General features: G+C 34.9%; 1 protein-coding gene across 3 annotated transcripts in view; it reads right to left on the reverse strand.

Moving 5' to 3' along the window:
• The window catches only part of Mol (moladietz), a 48426-nt gene that overhangs the window by 11681 nt on the left and 14949 nt on the right, over positions 1–21796 (reverse strand). The window contains exon 1 of one of the 3 annotated variants that reach the window (XM_021329831.3): positions 11361–11696. The exons of the other annotated variants lie outside the window; for them this stretch is intronic. The gene's annotated coding sequence lies outside the window, so the exon portion shown is untranslated. Of the gene's footprint in view, positions 1–11360; positions 11697–21796 lie in introns of those variants that run through there. 3 annotated transcript variants of the gene reach the window in all.

The following is a 21796-nucleotide window of genomic DNA, read 5'->3' on the forward strand; positions in this document are numbered from 1 at the left end:
TGCAAATGTGCTTACATTTCATAATATCTTACGTTGAAGCTGGACATATTAGCGAAACAACAAAATGCTTTTAGATATTTCAACAATTTTGAGTATTACCTATTTTTGTATGTTTTTTTTCGTAATTTTATCCAGGTATCCAATAATATAATATGAAGAATTTTAATTTACCTTTATAACAATACAGGGTTTGAGTCTTTAGAATAAATAGTCTATTAGTAAGTACACGAATAAAAGTATTTCCCGCCCAAAGACTACCTACAAGTTCAATTACAAAAACTGCTTAAAAACCTGATAGCATCTTGACCAATTTATTGAGCTTAATAATAGAACCTTGCCCTGTGTCTCCCGGAAGCAAAGCTTGGGTCATTGTGCTCCGAGGAAGGCCGCCCCGCTAACCTTGATGTTCAGCGGTGATAGCAAGGGCGATCACCAACGTCACATTACGCGAACACTCGAATTAGTAACCATTCTAAACTAATAATCTATGTAGATATGCATATTATTAATACGGAACCACAATACGTTTATGTTTGTTGGTTTTATATAGCTCTCGTCGGGCTATTTTTGAATAATACATACAGTTGCGAAGTTTGAAACGAATTGATTTATTTTCACGGTAATAGAATTTATTGCATTGCGTGCATTCGTGTGAACTTTGGTAGTAAATCTCCTACCAGCTTTGCAGAGGGTTAATTCATAAAATATAATAATTGCTTAGATTTTAGGAATGTATATAATGAATAAACCACAATATACACAGAATAGCACAATCCGTTATTGCAATTCAAATACAAGTCCACAACAAAAAAAAAAAACCAAAAACGATCTCTTTATTCTATAATCCTTTAGCAGACGGAAAAATGCAGATTTTCCTTGATGCATACCACAAAATGTTCTTCAGCGAATAAATCAAATCAAGGAACAATACGTGCTCGTTACATTAGGCATCTGTGGTGATCAGGAAAATGCCTCTCCGACCATATCAGATGAGATCCATGTGTGGTCATGGACCTGTCACGGTCGTTCGAAGTCGAGGCCACGGGACGATGGAGCGCCTTGCCTCAATCAGTGACTCAGCCTTGTTCCTTTTGAAGTTTACGATCCCATAACCGATGCGTGTCACGTATCATATTATATTATGACAAAGGCGTATGTGCAGTTTTATATAAGCTAGGTTCAGGCCATCGTACCGCTTTTTGTTTTTGAAATGCTGTCGTTGACCCCCCTTGATGACCATTTTTTGAGTGCCTTAATGTTGAACATTAAACTAACTAATGTGTTCTGTCGTACTTCATTTTGGGATTTACGAAATGTTTGATGTTAGTTATGATTATGGCAATAAAGGGAGAGGCTGCCGGCCTGCAATCTTTGCGATTTTGACATTACATGCGTTGAGAAATTAGGTTTACGCTTAACTAATTTTTCTTTTCATTTCGTACACCATGTACAATTTTAGTTCAAGTTAGAAAGATTTTTCTATTAAAAGGGGAATTTAATATTTTCTTTAAAACTTGCAAATTATCCCTTGAAATAATCAGTTTCTTTTTTTTTCTGTGTTCATGATTTTTGGAAATGGCATATGCCATAGGTACTAAGCCAGATAGCTTGGCTTTAACCAAAGACTTTACTTTATAAGTCGAATATAGTGAAACCATTCTTTGTTATTGTATTTACCATCATAATGTACCTATATATATTCTAGCAAATAAATAAATTTCATTTCATTTATGGCTTTACCGAACTGCCCGAGGCACGATGAACATTCCTACATTGAGTTATCATCAATCACGAAGGTTAAGGTAAAGCAGTCACTTACTTAATTCTAAGTACATTTTAATGGACACGTAAACTAAGTGAAGAGCTTCAAGTGCCAAACAAATAAGTGGTTATGAGTTACGAAGAGATAGCCTTGCTTGACACTTCATAACTTGATTGCAATGTCAGCTAATTGTTCTTTACCAATATTCATTGTTAAACTATAATGGTTGGGCAAATAACTTACACAAGAAATACGAACAAGTGGGCTTAGGGACTATGTTGTATTCTTTAAGTTCTTTGATATTCGTTTAATATTATAACACTCAATACCTACTTAAACCTCTTAACGTACACATAATTAGCAATAATTACAAGATTAAGTACAATTAATTCATTTTTCATAGTTCTTCGTCCAAGTAAACACTGCTAGCTAAAATAGCTTAAGAAAATGTACTTGTACCTGGAGAACACGCGATGCCTTTAAACTCTTAAATGGGCATTGTGTTCGAAAGGTCGGAGATCATTATCAGTAGCTAGTTAACATTTCCTATTAGGCAAAACAGGCTACACTTAGAACAAAGACGTAGCTGAATTCTGTGGAAGATTCACAGACTTATCTGAGGGACTCGATGACCTATTGAAAGCTTTAAGATTATCGGTGTACATTACGAGTATTTTCGCTGGTAGGCGGCCTCATGCACGTCTACGGTTAATGACTACAGTAATATGCACTTGCAGCGTAATTATAGTATTTTATAGACATGTTCCCAGCGAATATAAAGAGTTTATTGTCAGAATATGTTGTCGGTAATGTCGGTTCGTCCTCGGCTGTAAAATCATTAGTGGCAGAATAAACAGTATTTCATTGAAGCTCATGTTTAATCTACACTTTGGTGGTTAAAGTTTTTTGAGTGGAAGTAACATTTAAGAAGCAAATCTTCTTTATAACTCGAGGGCATTGCATTATGTCATAATTATGTATGTCACGAAATTCATAGGAAATATGATATTGTATAATATAATTCGTGTATGTAACTTGATATTGTATAAGTACTAATAATTTTAAAGTAATTTGCGAGACACGTTTACCCATTAAAACGTACATTTTAGTACCCATAAACGGTGAATTCAAACCTAGATTATTATCTGTTTGTATTGGGCTTGTCTTCAATAACTGGTTGAGCCTAGTAACGAGTGGCTCGATTAGGCTGATCAGTTTATATTTATAGAACCAGTTTTGTACTACCTGACTCAAAGTCACGCGGCCGTTAAAATAACGTTCATATCTTCATACTAAGATCATAATTTTAATGACGTTTATTAGAACTTATCAATTTGTTATGTTAGTAGTGTTCGCCTCGGTTTTTTCCTCCCTACGAGGTAACTACTCCCGGCCTATACACTATTCTGATATGTATGCTATGTTATTTTAACATTGTTTTGTTAACATTCCTTCTCCAGATTTTGAGTTAAAGTTAGCATGCATATATTCACGCCTCTATTAAAACTTTAATGTTTGTAATATTAGGTGATGAAAATCTAGCTACCTGGCTTCAAAGTTTAGCATTGAATATGAGGAAGTAGGAATAAAAAAATCTAGTTTTGTATCGGAGTAGAAACGCGATAGACAGCGCTGCAGCCACTTCCATGACGTGTTTGTAGAAGGAATGATATTTAAATTCAAAGATCTTTATAATAGTCTTCTCTATCTTATTATCTACTCATGGCATAAAGCCAAATCGCCTAAGGTGTGTTCTATGTACGTGAATTAGTCTGTCAGCATACGTGACCGCAGGCTTAGTACGCATGCGTGACTTTTGGCACGCTCGGAAGATCGGCGCACACGCATGGCCCTTTGATCGGCTCGATATGACGGCACATCCTCAAAAACTTTCGTAATCGAAAGGAATTTGTAATGTGTCATACAATAACTTTAGACGGTTAGTCATCTGGTTGCAGTTGAGGAAATATTTCACAAATTGGGAAGTTGCATGATTTTAGTCACGTACTTTTGCAGAACGGAAAAAATAAATTTTAAATCGAGGATTTTCACTATTATTAGCCGAGCTTTCCAATGATAGCCTCTTGCATCACGGATCGGAAAGAGTGACAAATTGAATGTCATAAAACTCAGACTTTACTTAGCCTTAAAAATATCAATATTGACTAGGTAAATAAACTGCAAATATTGTAGGCGTTTTATCCGTGAATCATTTTTCAAAAGTCAAAGTCAACCGCTTGTCTTTGGTGGTATTCAGTGCTTTTCAATAATATCAGATCTTAGTCGAGTGCACTTTGAGAGTGCTTATATTTTACGCCCATTGAAAATTTTAGTGTGCAAATCTATTGAATAACCAATCGATTTATGTAAATAAACTGCGTAAAGATAAAAAATACTATTTCCTCGGGAGTTGTAGACCTTTGTTGTCAAAATATTATTGGTACTTATGACCCTCAGTTCTTCCATCTCTCATCTAGCCAGCATAATTCGAACCTTCATGCGCAAATATCAAAGTCCAACACAACAAAGCATTTCATTAGTTCTGTCCTTCACATCTCTCAAGTTATAGTGGCCGTAGTTTTTGTGTACTTATTGTCGGTTAAAGTAGATCAATCAACGGTTGTTGGTACGTGAGTGCGGCCGGCTGTATTACATAAGACAACGTGTGGCCACCGGCCAGAGCCAAGTGCTCGGAACTGACCTTGACTTCCTCACTAACAATTTATTGCCCATCACTATGAGCTACTTAATATGCATTTTTTAACAATGGTAGTTTTGTTATTGGTAAGTCCGAATATTATCTGAAAACTTTAACATTTATGATAGGTAAGTCCCCTAAATTACGTTTTTAATTTTACAACGTCTCTTCAACCAATAAGGTTAAAAAGAAAAAGCTGAGTTTGCAAATCGCAATGTGCTCAGAGAGTACAACTCATAGAAAAGGAATTTTTAAACTAAATAGCCTGCCAACTCAGAGGATTTCGTAATCGATCTACAAACACGCAAAATTGGCGTCTTGTCGTGATGTTTGGACCTGCCCAGACCCACTAATATGTAAAAGCTGCTAATTTGAATATCAAATAAGAGATGCAAGAGGTTGGGCGTTTGTTACGATGTTGAAGTGTTTCGGAGACAAAGAATTGCTACTCTGGATTGTACTGAAAGAAAACGTTTTTGCTACATAATTAGAACCTATGCGATGTCGATGTGTGAAACCATTTTGATGTCTGCAGTGTATTCTGCCAGAATATGTCTTTTAATACTTTTCACGAATTGTCCGATTCTACGAACAATTAGCCGTTTTATTTGCTTTATTTTGTATAATTACGTAAATATGCCGCAGTTACAAATTAACTGCTGCAACGTCTGGTGGCCTCCACATACATCTAATGCGCGATGCATTAGGTATATTTCGCACTACGTTAAAAATAAATGCAACAATACTTTATATTGCATTCTGATTGCCGAATTGCTATTCAGCCTTTTTTATAATATCTAGATCAAAGAAATATGGGTTATGCAACATGCACTATTATAAATTATCAGTCAATTGTAAGTACGATCAAAAAATAATAACTCAAGGTGCTTGGGCGTTTATTGCCTGATGATAAATTATCGTGGTAAGTATCTGAATAACTGAATTAGAATTAATTTTGATTTATTTAGTGCATAGTCATAAATAGTTCAGGTACCCACTGTGAGTAATTTTTGAAGTGAGTGGTGCGACAATGAGTCGCGTGCATCGAGCAGCACCGGTAACATGTTTGCATTGAGTGGTGCTCCGGTACAACCTTCTCAAATGACAGCGCCGTATAAAAACTACGGACAGTTGGTATTCGAGCCAAGGTCCTGTAATGAGATATGTTTGTAGATAGCAGCTATAAGAGAATTAAGACAATTCAGCCGGCCAGCAGATAAAGCTTCGGGAGGTTTAATTAATATTGTCCGGCAGGGTGTTATTAGCGAGATGCGTGAGCGCACACTCCGCGTGAACATAGCATTGTGCCGATTGTGAAGGAACCTTAGACACTCATTACAATGAATGGTAAAGGCCTCAGCCTAATGACGGGATTAATATCAGTGTTTTATTATTATTTGTGAACATAGATACCTCTACTACCTACATGCACGTGAAGCTCTTTGTTTTTGCTAGTAACATAAGGTTGAATTAATGTTTAATTAACCTTTTTGTAGCAGGTAGCCTAATGATTTATATCGCTATAAATTTAATATTAATGGCATTATATGAATTCATTGGAGTATTCGAGGTTGATGTGAGGCGCAGATAAGTTAACCGGGTGTTGTCTGTTGATCCGCAACAATAAACTGTTGCGACACGCAGACGACCGCGGTGCACTCAATTAACGTGGGAAATTAGTATTTTAATCTCATCTGTCTATCTGCGGAGTGAGGCAGCATGTCCAATGAAACTGACGAACAATGTGCACCGTCTTATTCCTTTGTTGTTATTTAATTTGTGAAGGAACTATACGCTCTTGTTCTACGAGTGCGCTCCAATTATGTTTATTACGTTTGTGGATACGATCAAGTTGTGATGTTGTGCAAAACGGCTTCTTGCTGAGATGTGGCATGGTTATATCTGACAGTTATTAAGTGTGTTAAGATATTTCTCAGAACACAGATTATTGTGGCAGTTGGCATCGTTTTCCAGAAATAATTTTATAATGCATTTAAACTCTTCTTAACGGTTGGACTTAACTACTTAATTCTCAGGAACATAAAATAGGAATGTAGTACACAAGTATGTAAGTACAGAGTAGTGGTGGCTAGATGATTTTCCTCTTCCTACTTGGTCAAGTTTGTGCGTCGTGATGCTGCGTCATGTGCGCCGAGGCCGCGGGAAGGTCGCGCAGTGTTTCACTAAACTATAAACATTTGCATAATATGCCTCTAACTGACCATTGTGTTGGTATGTACTCAGATAAAGGAGCTTTACATGATCTTTTTTCTTCATGACATAACAGCTCGTAACAGTTCATATTCTCACAATAAATGCATAACAAATAGTTTTAATGAAGGAACTTTGTTGTGGATGTTTTCGATTTTTATAAATGTTTGTTCTCACGTGTTTTATGCAGGAATGTACTGCAATGTTCTAGAAAAGATCTTTTAAATATTCTGTGACAAACTGTAACAAAACAATAATGAGACAGAAACAATTTTCATGAAAATTCATTTTATTTGTGGATTTCCATAATTGTAAAGCTGGCATTGGGCAAGTATGTAATAGTACCTAGATATGTATGTACTTAAAAATTACAAAATTGTTCCATATATCTTTCTTTGAGCTTTACAGAAGTAAAGAAAAAGTCATTTTCAGACGAAGAGGTAGTTCAAAATTTTATGTTCAGCCTTGAAACCTTGGCTGTGACTATGCACAGCCCTTGTCAAGAAACTCATTGGCCGGCCTTGGTATTTATCCCTTTAGACAATTATTTCGCTGACATTTAAGGGTACATTATCGAGCCATACCTACTTAAGTTCTGTAAAAACTTGTAAGCATTATACTTGTCGGATTAACTCCCGTACGTGCAGTAAGAAAAACAGGCTTAAGCGAGAAGCACGAAACATAATCGCCTTCAAACTAAAAGGCATGTGGGTGGGTTATCGTTGTCATATATCTTAACTAGAACTACATACATACAGCCTAAACAATAGATCAGCCTCATTTTCTCAAATGACAAAGCACTGTATTATCTGAGCCATCAATCACTTTGGTTAATTGAATATAATGTATATGACGCACGCCGAGACATCTTCTAAACATAATAGAAGACCGGGTTCAACGCTTCAAGCTAACGATCAATTAAGCCCATTAGGCTTAGTTTGCAATGACTTTGCAATTAATAACGTTTTTTGGACGTGAGCTGATGTATTACGTCAATCAGAATCCCAATTATATGGCAAAGGAAAAAAATACCTGTGTTCTCTCAAGTTATTTTAGGTACAACAGTAAAGTTAATTATAGCTCAAGTTCGATTTAATGGGGGTAATAAAGTCTGCAGAGATTTGACAAGAAAATGAGTCATTATAATAATACGTTAGTTGATAATCCGGGAGGTGTGTCATGGGATATAAATAGTTTACTTACGGAACTATGTATTACTGTAATTGCTCAGATTTTTTGTTCGCCATTTGACGCACCTATTTGATAGTTCTTATTTGCAATTCAATCAAGAATGATATCAATTGATGGTGCCGTCAATCATTATAATGATTATCGATTGAAACAAATAGGTACCTACATCTCAAGGATCCGGGAGCTTTGGCATATTTTTTGTTGATTATAGCAATTAGGCACCAATCTAAGTTATCCATTAGGATTCATACATTATTTAAATGAAATTTATTACCTATAGAGTTTTTATGGATCAAATCGATCGTGATACCTAGCAATCATAGCCAATTTTCTGTAACTAAGAGGACAGATCGGTTCATTTATGCTTGGGTATAATTTTGATACATCTTTATTAAGTTTCTAGATTTACACAATTTAGAAATACTTAGACACATACATTATTTATAATTTCATCATAAATCATACTTCTAACTTATGTACATTAACACTTCTGCTAGAAAAGAAGCGCTAATTGAGTTTTGATCACACGAAAACTATGGAATTAGCAGAAAACCACTAAATGTATAAGGTGGCTTGAGTAATTAGTTTTGACGCAATCAGACGTACTTAGTTGCTAAAATTTCTGTGTGAACGTAAAGGTTGCTGCAATCCGAAGGGACTCGAATTAGGAAGACTGACTTCTCGAGAACAATGGTTGGGAATGGGCTGTGATGAGAGCACGTTACGAAGACAGCTTGTTAATGACAGAAGAAAAATATAATTACCGATCCAAATCGTGAATACGCAAGAATTGGAGAAAGTGTTAAGAATGTAAAGGTATGTAAAAAGCATTTATAATAAGCATATTCGTGATGGGATGTATCAACAGAAAGTAAGTAGTTGAAAACCACTTATTCTAATAGTTTTAAAAAATTATACAAAATTATCAATTTATTATTAATGTTAAGTCATAAAATAACGTAAGTATGACTAATTCTGGTGTAATCTTCATCAAAATTACATTTTTTATTACTTAATTACATTAATTAAAATCAATTATTTCAGCATAAACACATAAAAATTTGTTTCCCGTGTATAGCGGAAGCCATGTTTTAATCAGTGATCACAATGAAATGTAAAATAAAATGTTAAGCAACACGTGTTTGTTAAACATGAAAATCATTTTTACTAATACCTATGTGTCAATATTGAATTATCCATGACCTTTAGATTATTCTTATTAATATTTGTAATAACATTATTGACTCCGAATTGGTGGTTAATTGGTCAAAGCACGAATGTAGTGCAGCACGTGGTTTCGGGTTCGAGCAGAATTTGTTTAGCTATGTTAGTTCATCATTCAATGTGGATTTTAGTTGAGAACTTGTTTGCCTGTAAAACCTTCATGCAGTAAAAAAAAAACAAAATGAAGTCGTGTTCCTACACCGTTTCAAAATTTATAAAATTGCCTATAATATTTCCGGATAATTGCTTATGCTGGCAATTTGTGTTAAACGTTGATCAGTGGGAGCGGTCAAATGCCTGCCCACTGGAGGCGGCCGCTTGTAATAATAGATCGATTTGGAAACAATCCGGAATTACAGTGCACTTTCATGTTTTACCAACAGACCAGTTTTAATGCAGCGGTAAATTCCCCAAGTCTTTGCAATAAGCGCGTATAACCATAACTTATATTCTGACATTCAGACCGTTTCCTCAAACTTGAATGTAGATGTTCGCCGGTGATGAGGAAATAAAGCAAAACGTATGAATTTGAAATTATAATATGGTTTGCGAAAGAGATACAACACCTGCCTACATGATTGAAGAGGCTAAGAAAATGAAATCCTTGCTGTTGCTTTTGTAACTAAGTTATTATGAATGCGATAGGCTATGGAGATATGATGGATGTTATTATATTATGTATCACTATTGATAATGTCTAATAACGGAATCAAGGAAGCTAGTGAAGAAATTACCCTGTTGTGTAATATTTATAAGTTTATTAAGAAGTATGAAAACAGTGAACCGAATGAAAGCGGCAGTTAATTTGGGCGGAAAAAAACAGACGCATCACAGGAAGTACATATTCTATCGGAGACAGTTAGCTCAATTTACAAACAAAACAGAATGTAGCAAAATTATTTTGTTTTCTACGATACCTATGAAATACGAATTACTGAAAGGTTCTCATGAGAGCGTTTAGTATACTCCCTACTACTAAACGAAAACATCTACCTATGTGTTGATAGAAATAGCTTAAGAATCAAAGATTATGTTTTTGATAAATAGCTACTATAAAACTCATTTCACAATTTAGCAGTCAATTTATTTTGAGGATTTTTGGCGGCAACATCATTCGTTTGCAAAATAGAATTATAAAAGTTTCTAATAGGCGTTAGTCTTATGTTGTCACCATCACGTAGTCTTAACAATATAATTACATGCGAGTTACCTCATGGGGCATGATTAATCACACGCAGAATATCTTAAGGCTACTTATTACGAAATTATAATAGCTGATTAGTTGATACGTAGTTTATGAAAATTGAGCTTTATGATTGATTGTCATGACTGTCCATTGAATTCTTGGAAGATATTTTTGTGTTATTGACCATTTAATACAAACAGACAGGCTTTTTCTTTTCGTCAGTTTTATTAGCTCTTTTTGATTTTGATATAATATTGAAAGAGTAATCATTATCCTAGACTCTGACATACCAAGTCTTTTGTATTAGATTCAACGTAATTATAGCCGGATCTAAAAAAAAAAAGTGTAAAAGGAAAAGTGCATCACAGTTTGTAATGCATAGTACATTAGTAGACATTGTTGCCATTGTACCTACGTCTTGTTGAATGATTCAACGAGTGCTGTTTGTTCTACGCTAAGTCAACTATCAACTATGTGCTCCTGATACAATGTGCTTGTAGACATATAATACATATGTCTAACTGGAGTTAATAAGAGTACCTATAATACTGCGGAACACTTTCTATTGTTTATGATTTGGGGTCGATGTTTCAATTGCCAGGATATCATTTGTCAAACCGTGTATATTGATTCCTCAGAAAGAAGTTAGCGGATGATTGAAAAATCGGACATAAATGAATTATTGAATTTCAATGAACATATAAGTTTAGAAGGCTAGGAAACTTTATGTATGTAGTGAACATTTTTACGGAGATAAGTACATATACTACGCCTAGTGCTACCACTTCTAAATAATACACGTTAATACCTATAATTACTTCTTCACTGTCATCATAAAGCTGTAGCAATACTTGGAGGCTAAACTCAAGTGGACGGCATTCGCCAGATATAAGATATTGTTAGCCATATAATGACTTAATAATTATCTTTTAGACACTTACAACTTAATGATTTAGCAGTAAATGATAATAATACGTTACATTATCTAACCATCAATCGCATCACATAAACGGAACTTAGATCTGCACAAAGTTGAAGTTATCACTTAAACGGTAGTGAATCTAAATTAATTACAGATACCCACTCACCTATTACAACTGCACTTGTGAACACAATTAACACCTCCTAATATGGCACAAGGAGCATTGGCACAAAACATCACAATATACACTATTCGTATACTAGTTGTGTCACTATACAGGGTGCACTGGGGGAATAATATCGCTGCGGAGGATATATCGAGGATCGGGAATAGTTGTCACAGATATCGGTCGTGTTGTATCGTTAAAGGCTCGGCCCGCACTGAGCAGTTTATTATTATATCGCGGCAAGGAGCGCGGCTGTATTCAAGGTTCTGGCCGCGGCCGGCGCACGCGCTCGCAGCACGTAGCGACGCTTATCTGCCGTCGCCTTTGTCGCTCACGACTTCGCTCGCTCGCTGAGCGTCGTTACGTCTACGTATCGTATGGCGATCTTCTCCGTGTATTATTTTGGCTAGAAAACATTTCGTGATGGTTGATCAAGTCGTTTATTTAATAAAATGTGAGAAGAAAACATTTTGATCGTTTGATCTGTTTGAGCATTGTATATCGCAGTTGTAGTAATTTCACAACAACCCGTTTTATGAACCACTGCAAAATTAGTGTGTTTGTTGAAATGTGACATTGGAATCCTAACGTTGTTCAGTAATATTATGCATAAATATACCCAATATTTATCATAACATGTCAATATACATTAGGTATCGGTTCAAAGTTCAAATCTATTTAAATGTTGTTATGTGAATATTTAGGTTTATACGTACAATTTGTATCAACTAAGAGGACTTTGTTTAAATATTGCAGCTGGGTAAATATAAGCAATCGAGTAACAATAAAGAATATCAATAGGTGTTGTTTTAGATTTAGAATTCTATTATATGCTAGCGAAAACAAAGTGCGATATTATTCAAACAAAAATCCGAAGAGAGGCAACATGTTCGTTTGTTTAATAACACTAGACATTGTACAAGGTATGTTCATTTTAAAGGAAAACATTGTTATTGGAAACAATGAGCTATGAGATACATAGTTAAATTCGATAGAAAGTACCAAATTATTTATTGAACCCATTTTTCGTAGCGAGTCGTAGCTCGTAGCCCGTAGCCGTAGAGGGTAGGTATACTACATCTGCGTAGGCGACGGTGACAAAGCGATAAGTTTCCGTATAGATTCCTAACAGTGACATGGAATGACTACCGGTATTGCCGTCATCTCGTATGCATATTTATCTAGAAGGTTATAATTAAACGACAAACATGTTTACAGATCAATACACACGATAAATAGATACAATGTTTGCCGTCGCTACGTTCCGTCATACGTTTAATTCTTGCAACAGATAATGTATCATTATATTGATTTTGATGTTGAGATAATGAGCACGTAGGTTATCGGAAATGAATTATAACTGGCTGGTTGACCTTTCTATTTGGCATATTCAATAGCAACTTATAAAGAAGTAAATAGGAATCAGACATCACTTCCTACTTGCACAAGGTTGGTCAGTATATTTCCTCTATGTATTGGTTTGTGTCTATTAATAGACAAATAAAGTGTTTACAGGTAACTGATATGAAGAGATCTAAAAGGAAAAAAAACTGTTTAATAATATTGTAACATACAAAATAGCTTTTTTATACAGGGTTATTGGTAAATCACTAACAACCTTGCAGGACTGTATTACTAAAGTCATAAACTACAACTTTTGTTCTGTGACTTTTTATAAAACATAATACATTTGCCAAAAACAAACCTACAAGATTTCATTGGTCTATCTAACACATTTCAACTCTATTTTACTATAGTGAAGCACGACCCTACCATTTCTTCACCAACAAAAGGCCCGATCGAGACCAGTCGAGCGATTAGTCGACCTTAGAGTGTGCGGACGAGTCGAGATTATCACACATTACAATAAATTCGTTTGGTGAAGGGTTTGCATTTTTAGAATGAATGCAAGATCTTTGTCTACCCTACGCCTCCCGCGCACTATTCTCGTACCTAGTCATACTTTTGAATTGGTAACTCGCTACGCTACGATTTCCCGCCTTTTTACGAAGAGGTCAAATAAAAAGAAATTAAAAAACAAAATATCGTCTTCTTCACGTACTGTGTGCCTCGGTGGACGATCACTATCCCTGATGGCATGCCGGAATTGCCCGTAATTTCGTAACCGCTGTGTAGCGGCTAGCATTGTTACTCAGCTAGGTGTAGGGATGTTTGGGAATCGTATGGCGTATTGGCGACAGGCTTCCGAAACATTGTCATCACACCTAGCCAGCGTTCGCACCATTTCCGTGTACTCGACATTTGAATGTCGATACGCCATACTGTAAAGATAATTACGTTCGCACCACCGAATTTCCCTAAACGTATGATGCGACGCGGGAGCATAAAAACGACTGACGGCCGCTCGTAAATAGGTCAAACGCTCCCCGCCCGAGCCCCGCTCCCTGCTCCCCTCCGCTGTCTTTTGTACTACTGTTTACTGTGCTTCGCATAGACTTTGTAACTTTTAGAGCGTACACTTGAAATATTTTAATTTTTGTGTGAAAATTTTGATGAACTAAAATCTGAGAATTATTAAAAATCATAGAACAAAAGTTTTAGTTTATAATATTAGTAATATGGTCCTGAGAGGTTGTTAGTGTTTTACCTATAACCCTGTATAGTTTTTTGTACCTCAACGTTTTCTTTAAATGCTTTGTATTTTGAAACTTTCATTTGAAATTATTTTAGTAGATATCAGTCAGAAAATAAACCTGAAACCTAACCTAGATTAAATACAGAGTTACCACCAAAAATATGAGGAACAAAAATTTCGGTTTCAAGGTCTAAACTTCATGCATATTTGTTACAAAATATTAAATTACTTATAATACAATACTAGTGTGTTGTAACGGTGATACATGTGTCATTCGCTATGTCTTATAATAAAATTAGAGGCGGTATTGTGATGGTAAGTAATACGAGAATCTTTTGAAACTTATATTAACAAACATGCTGACTGTTTGGCTTGGATCGCTCTTTGTTACTTGATTGTAGTTTTGCATAATATTTTAATGTCAAGCGGGTGTAACAGTAGGTAGGTAATGTACGTATGTAAAATGATGGATGGGTAGTAATTCAGGATATTGATAGACTTTCTTCCTAATCTTAAATCTTTAATTATTATCTACAAAACATTGTGCCTATTTTAAAGTAGAAATGGGGAAATAGCAATAATTAGCTATGGCTTCAAGAAACTAAGCTTTTTTGTTTTGTTTGAAAGTGGGACAAAACAGAAGTTAAACAATTAAGTAGAAGAATAAAAAGTAATCATTATGAATGTGTTGAACTAAAGAAAATACTGTTGTTTGCAAAGTTTCTATCTTTTATGCCATGTCACATTTTGCTACTTATTGTATTTTGTGCTAGTTGCATCTAGTCGTTTTCAGTGGTTATTTCATTTTAGGTCTAAATATCACGGAAGGGGGAGAAATTCAGCGAAAAGTCAATTAGAATGTCGCAGAATATAGTCGTTTATTCAAAGTTAATGAATTAAATTTGTTTTTCCAATGTGTATAACATTGAAGTAGGTATGGTCAATTTCAATGGCAAAGCTACTGGTTACGAATGAATCAAAATAATATAACACCCAGCGACCTATACCCACAATATTAATTTATTAAAGAAAACATGATCAATCATTGCAACCTCACTCCGAAGCGGTCGGAAGCATATTTTAATTAAAACTAAAGTTACGAAAGTTATTCCAAGCGTGATACCGTTAGATGTTGCATTTATTTTGGTGTTCACATCCAGTCGGGAAGCCGGTTTTACTTGCATATATGTATGTCATTGCACCGTCTCAACATACTTCGAAAAATGTCAAAGTGTCCGCCTCGGGTATAGGAGACATTACACTAAAGTGGAATCAATCATTGCCGACAATTTATCTACGGAACAAATTGAAAATCCATTAGAACAAGATAAGCGAGACAAGTATGCACATTGAAATTTTTGTTTCAGGGTTTATGAAGTTGCTAGGTGCCTATATTCATAGCTTGGTTTTAGTACGTTTTGTGGTTATAGTCAGTAAGCGTTACGCAGATGAACCTATGAACATCTCATCATCATCAGCATATACAAAAACATTGGAGGCCAAACAGAACATTAACCAATCGAAATTAAATTTTCTTTGAATACCCAGTTGATAAAAGAATATAATAATGTCTTTAACTTCGCTGTGTAAATCAAATTACAATTATTATTGAAACGACAATACGAACCAATTAGTTAATCATCAAGGTTTTCAGCTGATTGTCTGTTGTTTTATTCTATTCGTGTCGCAGTAGAAGCCAGTTGCAAGTAATAGACCAATTAGCTAGAAGGACCTTTAGTACTACACGGACGAGTATTCTGTGTGGCATTACCACTTGCATAGGAATACTCACAATTTTACGCTCTAGAAGTCTAGAATAATGAAAAGCTAGTAAATTGTAGGTCGCATTTATTGAGGCTGTCGTTAATACAACAGATTAATAAGCTGTTGTATTGATTGGTGTTTCAGTATTCTGTCATAATTCTTGATTCTTAATTAAAGTGGAGAATAAAATTTAATTTAGTTAAGCTGAGACATAGACTCTAATAAAGTGGTAGTTGTCAAGGAAATCTGAATGAAAATGGTTACAATGTTCCCGCATATCGGAAGGTGTTGAAAAACCGAGCGAGTGTTAAAAGTGCATGTCGTTAAGTTGACTCACGCTGCACCGAGGTTGCTCTTGTGAAATATCCTCCGCTCAACAAACTCAGCCTCTAGCTAAAAATAAGATAACAACAGAGAATTAAATATATTGAGCTGTACAATAAAACGGCACTTAGTTTAAAAAGCTATTATTTATATTGCTTTTTAACGGCATGTACGACATTCATTAAAATATATGCTTCATTATCAGTAAAACACAGCGGTACCGATAGTTCGACACGTCGTAAATTGAGGCTTGCACAAGTTTATTTGAATAGAGACGCGATTATGATTAAACGCTATCATTAATAATATTAATGAGGCTTAATGGTCCCCATGAACATGTATTTCATCTTAGTTAATACCATGTTTTCAATTATGAATTTGTTCTGTGTTGAAAGGATTAATAGTTGATAAATTAAAAAAAATATACACATATGTATACTTTTTTGGAATAAAATCTAATTTTTAAAATGCATGACACATATAATTCAATGAAGGCAAGAAATGTCTGCAACAATTTGAATACAATAGTTTTTAAAGACGTCAAAGCCTCGTTTGATTGCCAATTTTTGACAGAAGGTGCATGATAGGTTCGGCATTTGTCAATGCATGACATGTCACGGTATTACGTTTCGCAAGCCTCGTGCGAACGCGGCAAACATTCTTAGATGAAGAAAATGTTAAGCCTATCGACGTAGGCATTAACTGATATTTATTGCTCGTGTTATATGCTAATTTTCACGCTGAGAACTGAGCAATGGCATTAATGTCACTGGAATTTTTATAGCAATTAATGTACCTACGTACGTAGATTTAATTTAATTATTTATCGAAGGATTGCAGAATGCGTGATTACCTTGAAATACCATCGTCTGTAATGGCTCTTAGATTCTCTTAATAACGTTATTAAATACATTAGACATTGATTTATTCCTAACAACCTACGGGATCTAGTAAGAAACAGGGATTTATTAAATAATAATTATATTTATAGGGAAAATAGATAGTAAAACAATAACATAAATCAACGGATAACATTTTCCCACTTCATATGATTATGTAAAAAAACAAAGCATATATCAGTTGCATAAAATTAACTTGGTTAACATTTTTCTTTAATTGTCACACTATGCACTTGCAATTATCTCGACACAGCGTCCGGTTGACATTTATAAATAATACATGCATAATGTACTAGAAAACATAAAGGCCACGGGACCAGCTTTTGGAATGCAAGTTCCAAGTCAGAATACCATGCATTTGTTACATAACTTGTACCATGTCGCCATCGATTATATCTAGCTCTGGCATTGATTCGTTGGATGCTCAATATTTAATTTAGATTTCTACACCCATAGATTTTATTCTTTGTTATTTTATACAGAGTGTGCCAAACCTAATCATATTAAATTAAATACGTTAATGTACTGGTTAATACATGTCGATTAGCACAACGAAAAAACGAAAATACTTAAATATAAAAAAAATATGCATTTTTCAAACAAAACAAATTGAATAAAAATGTGCGAGAATTAGAACACCGTATAATAGTCAGACATTACAAACAACGGAAATTCTGCCCTGAAAACTGATGGCTTTCAACTGGTCAAAACATTCGATACTCCTGACTTTATCTCTGCTTTACACATGATGTTGTAAATTATGAAAACGAAAATGAGTCCTGCGGCTTAACCAATGAATGGATTAGGTTCTTTTTTTACAATTTACCGTAGAATATCATAAATTATAAGTGATAGGATTTAATGTGATTAGGTACGACACACCCGATATACATAATTTGTATAAAACCTAAGGAGGCTGGCATAACGCAGTAGCGTTAAAGACTCATACAAATAAAATATTAAAGAAAAAAATTGCACAAAACTTAGTAAATCGGCACAAAAGATATGTGACATATAACATTAATCTTTTTCAAACTGTATTACTGTAGCACAGTGGACATTATGTGTGTAACGACATCCTATATCGCTCGCCTTGAGTCGCGGGCGCAGGGCGGCGAGGCCTCGCGACCGCGCATGACCTCACACACCATAACGTTCAGGAAAACGTATGTGCTTCCGTAACACTGAAACGGTTTGTGTAACCACCATGTGTATAGTTTATTTGTATTACGTATTCATGAACGTAACGTTACGAAAATGAACCAAGTTACAGGTCTATAGTATTTTTGTATTAGGTATCCATATATCACTAATAAGATAATCAATTAATGGAATTCTAGTTCTGTGCGTTTAGGTATCTCAGTCCACGTAACTGTAAAAATACCGTTTGTTTGTGTTCATTAGGAGTTTATATACATAAACTTATTTTTTTGATATTAATTGCAAAATTTGATATTAATTGCAAAATTGTAACCGTTTAAATATTAATTTATTGAAGTAAAATATCTGGGAAATAGGCAACAGTATCCTATCATAATAACACAAAATTATAATGAAGAAGGTTGTTGTCTAAACACAACTTATAATTTCTGAATTTTTTGGCTATGTTTATTAAAAAATCATAATCACTGCCTTTGTCAATTTTGGTTTTTTGGGAAGAATAATTGCTGAGTATACCCTAAGTATACCCTAAGCACCCTGAGTATACCCTAAGCTGAAACCTCTGGTCAGAGAAAGGTTTTACTAATTACCTAATTATTTTCGTTGCAATTTTCGGCAGTAAGGCTGAGAATGCATTGTATCCCATAATTGGCAATTGGTACATCCTTCTAGGTTTTCCTATTACATTAAACTATCAGTCAAATACACGTATACAAAGATTAACCTCTACATTAACCTTTAAATTGAACAGAAATCATCTATTATGTGATTAATATCAAATTATCAGACACATCCGTCCCAATTTCTCGGAGATCGTACAGCATCGCTCATCAATGCCCAGTCACGCAGCAAGTATGATATCATTCGCCCATAATTGTATCTGACTAGCACTCGTTAATAACTAATTTTTATTATAGAATAAGTTGAGTTTTATTTGTAAATTATATGCATTAAGTTTTGTAAATGTTTATATTTAGTTAGTAGGTACTAGCTTTCGCCCGCGGTTTCACCCGCGTCCCGTAGCCGTAAGGGTCCCGGGTCTAAGTAACCTCCCCTCTATTTTTCAGCCAAATCGGTCAAGCCGATTTCATGTTATGTCGTGATAACGGAAAGTAGGTTTAATTTATATATATATATATATAGATTTGTTTAGTTTTATTTGTAAATTATATGCATTAAGTTTTGTAAATGTTAAGATTTAGTTAGTATAATTAGAAATAAGTAACAACCTATTGTAATAGGTGACATCTGTAAAAAAAGTTGTTTGTTTGGTGAAATAAATGTATAAATATCACCACTAAAATCATATTTTCCCGACTGAAATGCCACGCGTGACTCCCATCACGATAGTAGATTGTTTATTAAGAGTTGAAGATCAGTTGATTGATTACAAGGATAGTTACTTACGGATCGCGACATCGCTGATCTCTCGGGGAAAATGTTCATAGGTCTGTATCAGTACCTATTTTATGACTGACGGTGATTTTCTATAAATCTATTCGATGATTTGTTTATGAAAATACATAAATTGAGTCAAGTTTCAATCTCTGACTGCAAAACAACGAATAAATAGGTTATAACAAACAAAGATATATAATGATAAATAGATATTCATTGCCTTATTTTCCATTGAGACTTTTTTACATTTTATTAAGCAATTTATTAGAATAAACAATGTAAAGAACAGGTATTTTATAACAAATACTACAGGTTGTTAAAGGGCGTGTTGGGAAATACAATTTACATATACATTATGTGATTCATAGAGGGGTCAAGCTTTCATTTACGAAACTTTTATGTTGCGACACACATGACATTATTGTGAAATATGGACTTTTATTGTTCTACTACTTACATGATAATTATACAGTCGTAAAATCAGTTGATGAATTATTAAACATCATAGGTATATTATTATCATAGTGGATAGTCGTGGTGGCCTAGTGGGTAAAGGACCAAACTCAAGAACGAGGGCCGGGTTCGATCCCAGGTCAGGCAAGTACCAATGCAACTTTTCTAAGTTTGTATGTACTTTCTAAGTATATCTTAGACACCATTGGCTGTGTTTCGGATGGCACGTTAAACTGTAGGTCCCGGCTGTCATTGAACATCCTTGGCAGTCGTTACGGGTAGTCAGTAGCCAGTAAGTCTGACACCAGCCTAACCAAGGGGTATCGGGTTGCCCGGGTTACTGGGTTGAGGAGGTCAGATAGGCAGTCGCTTCTTGTAGAGCACTGGTACTCAGCTGAATCCGGTTAGACTGGAAGCCGACCCCAACATGATTGGGAAAAGGCTCGGAGGATGATGATAGGTATATTATTATCAACATTTCTAATAATAATAATGTGAATCATTACGTAAATTCGTAGTGTTATTCCTAAAACTGTAGTTTGTTTTTACTGTAAGAATTTTATGGCACAGTGCTGTCTACCTCTAGATTTTCATAAACATGATCATTTTCGTATATGTCGAATAATTTTAAAAGAATATTTAAATTCAAGAACCATTTTATTATAATTTTGGTATACGTTATTCATAAATAGAATAAATACAAATATTTCCACTTAATACTGGAAGTCACCTCAGTAAGTACTTCATTGCACGAGCCCTTGTTACAAATCAAATCAAATCGTTTATTTTGCAAAGATTATGGGTACAAAATAAGATGTTAGATTTATACATAGGTCCAACACAGTTACTGTCAAGCTGTGAATGGACCTCTAACCCTCTTCTGCAGCGAGTCTGACTCTAGTTACTTCGCCTTTACGAAAATGGTCACAATTAAAGGAAAATTACGTAAAAGGAGAATATAATGAAGGATGGGTACATCGCTTTAACTATGTAATTAGTGGTTTTGCTATGACTTATAGACAGAGGCATACACTATTTGCAGAGTTTGCAGATAATATATGGTTGGAGATATTTTGTCTATAAACCTAAATAAACATTTGTTTCAGCTTCCAACTTTGTTTTAGTTTTACTTATAAAAAGTATTACCTCTATCAGGTCTTCAGAGCAAACATGCATGACCTATGTAACCTTACAAGTAGGAATGCCACTATAAAAGACGGAACCTTTATTTAATTCCTATCGTCTGCATAAAGAAAGTGCACACAATCAAATGTACGGGTGGCGTCGCTTGCGCAAGTGCGCGAGTTTCTCCGACCGTCAGATTCGCAGACTACCAACTAACCACGGGGTGTACTCGCAAATTACTTGTTTGCTCACTAAATCACCGTATTCAGACCATTTTGTAGCTTTCATAAATACTCAATTTGTTTTACATAACTGTAGATTGTTGCTGACTTTTATTAAAGTAGATTTAAAAGATTGGAGCCATATTTTTATTGCGGATTGACGTTGTTGATGACGTATAATGCCGAAACCAGTTCGATATCTGTACCATTTCCTCCCAAACTTGATCGCGCTGAGTCACTTGTATTTCATTATGCTTGGGAAAAGTCCGTGACGTATTTTTGTACCTTTCAAGTATAAAATCGAAACATGTTCAAGCTTCGGAAGGCACGTCATTATGGAAATTAAGCTTGTACGGAAAACTGCCTTGTGTGAGACATTGAACTGCTAATGTATTTCCAAGAAATTTCCAGAAACTGTGACTTATCCAAACCAAGGATGCGTGACTGTTTAGAATTTTTAATTACGGATAATCATGCGGTTTTGGTCTCATAAAC

This window comes from Helicoverpa armigera, chromosome 8 (assembly GCF_030705265.1).
Source record: "Helicoverpa armigera isolate CAAS_96S chromosome 8, ASM3070526v1, whole genome shotgun sequence".
Lineage (NCBI taxonomy): Eukaryota > Metazoa > Arthropoda > Insecta > Lepidoptera > Noctuidae > Helicoverpa > Helicoverpa armigera.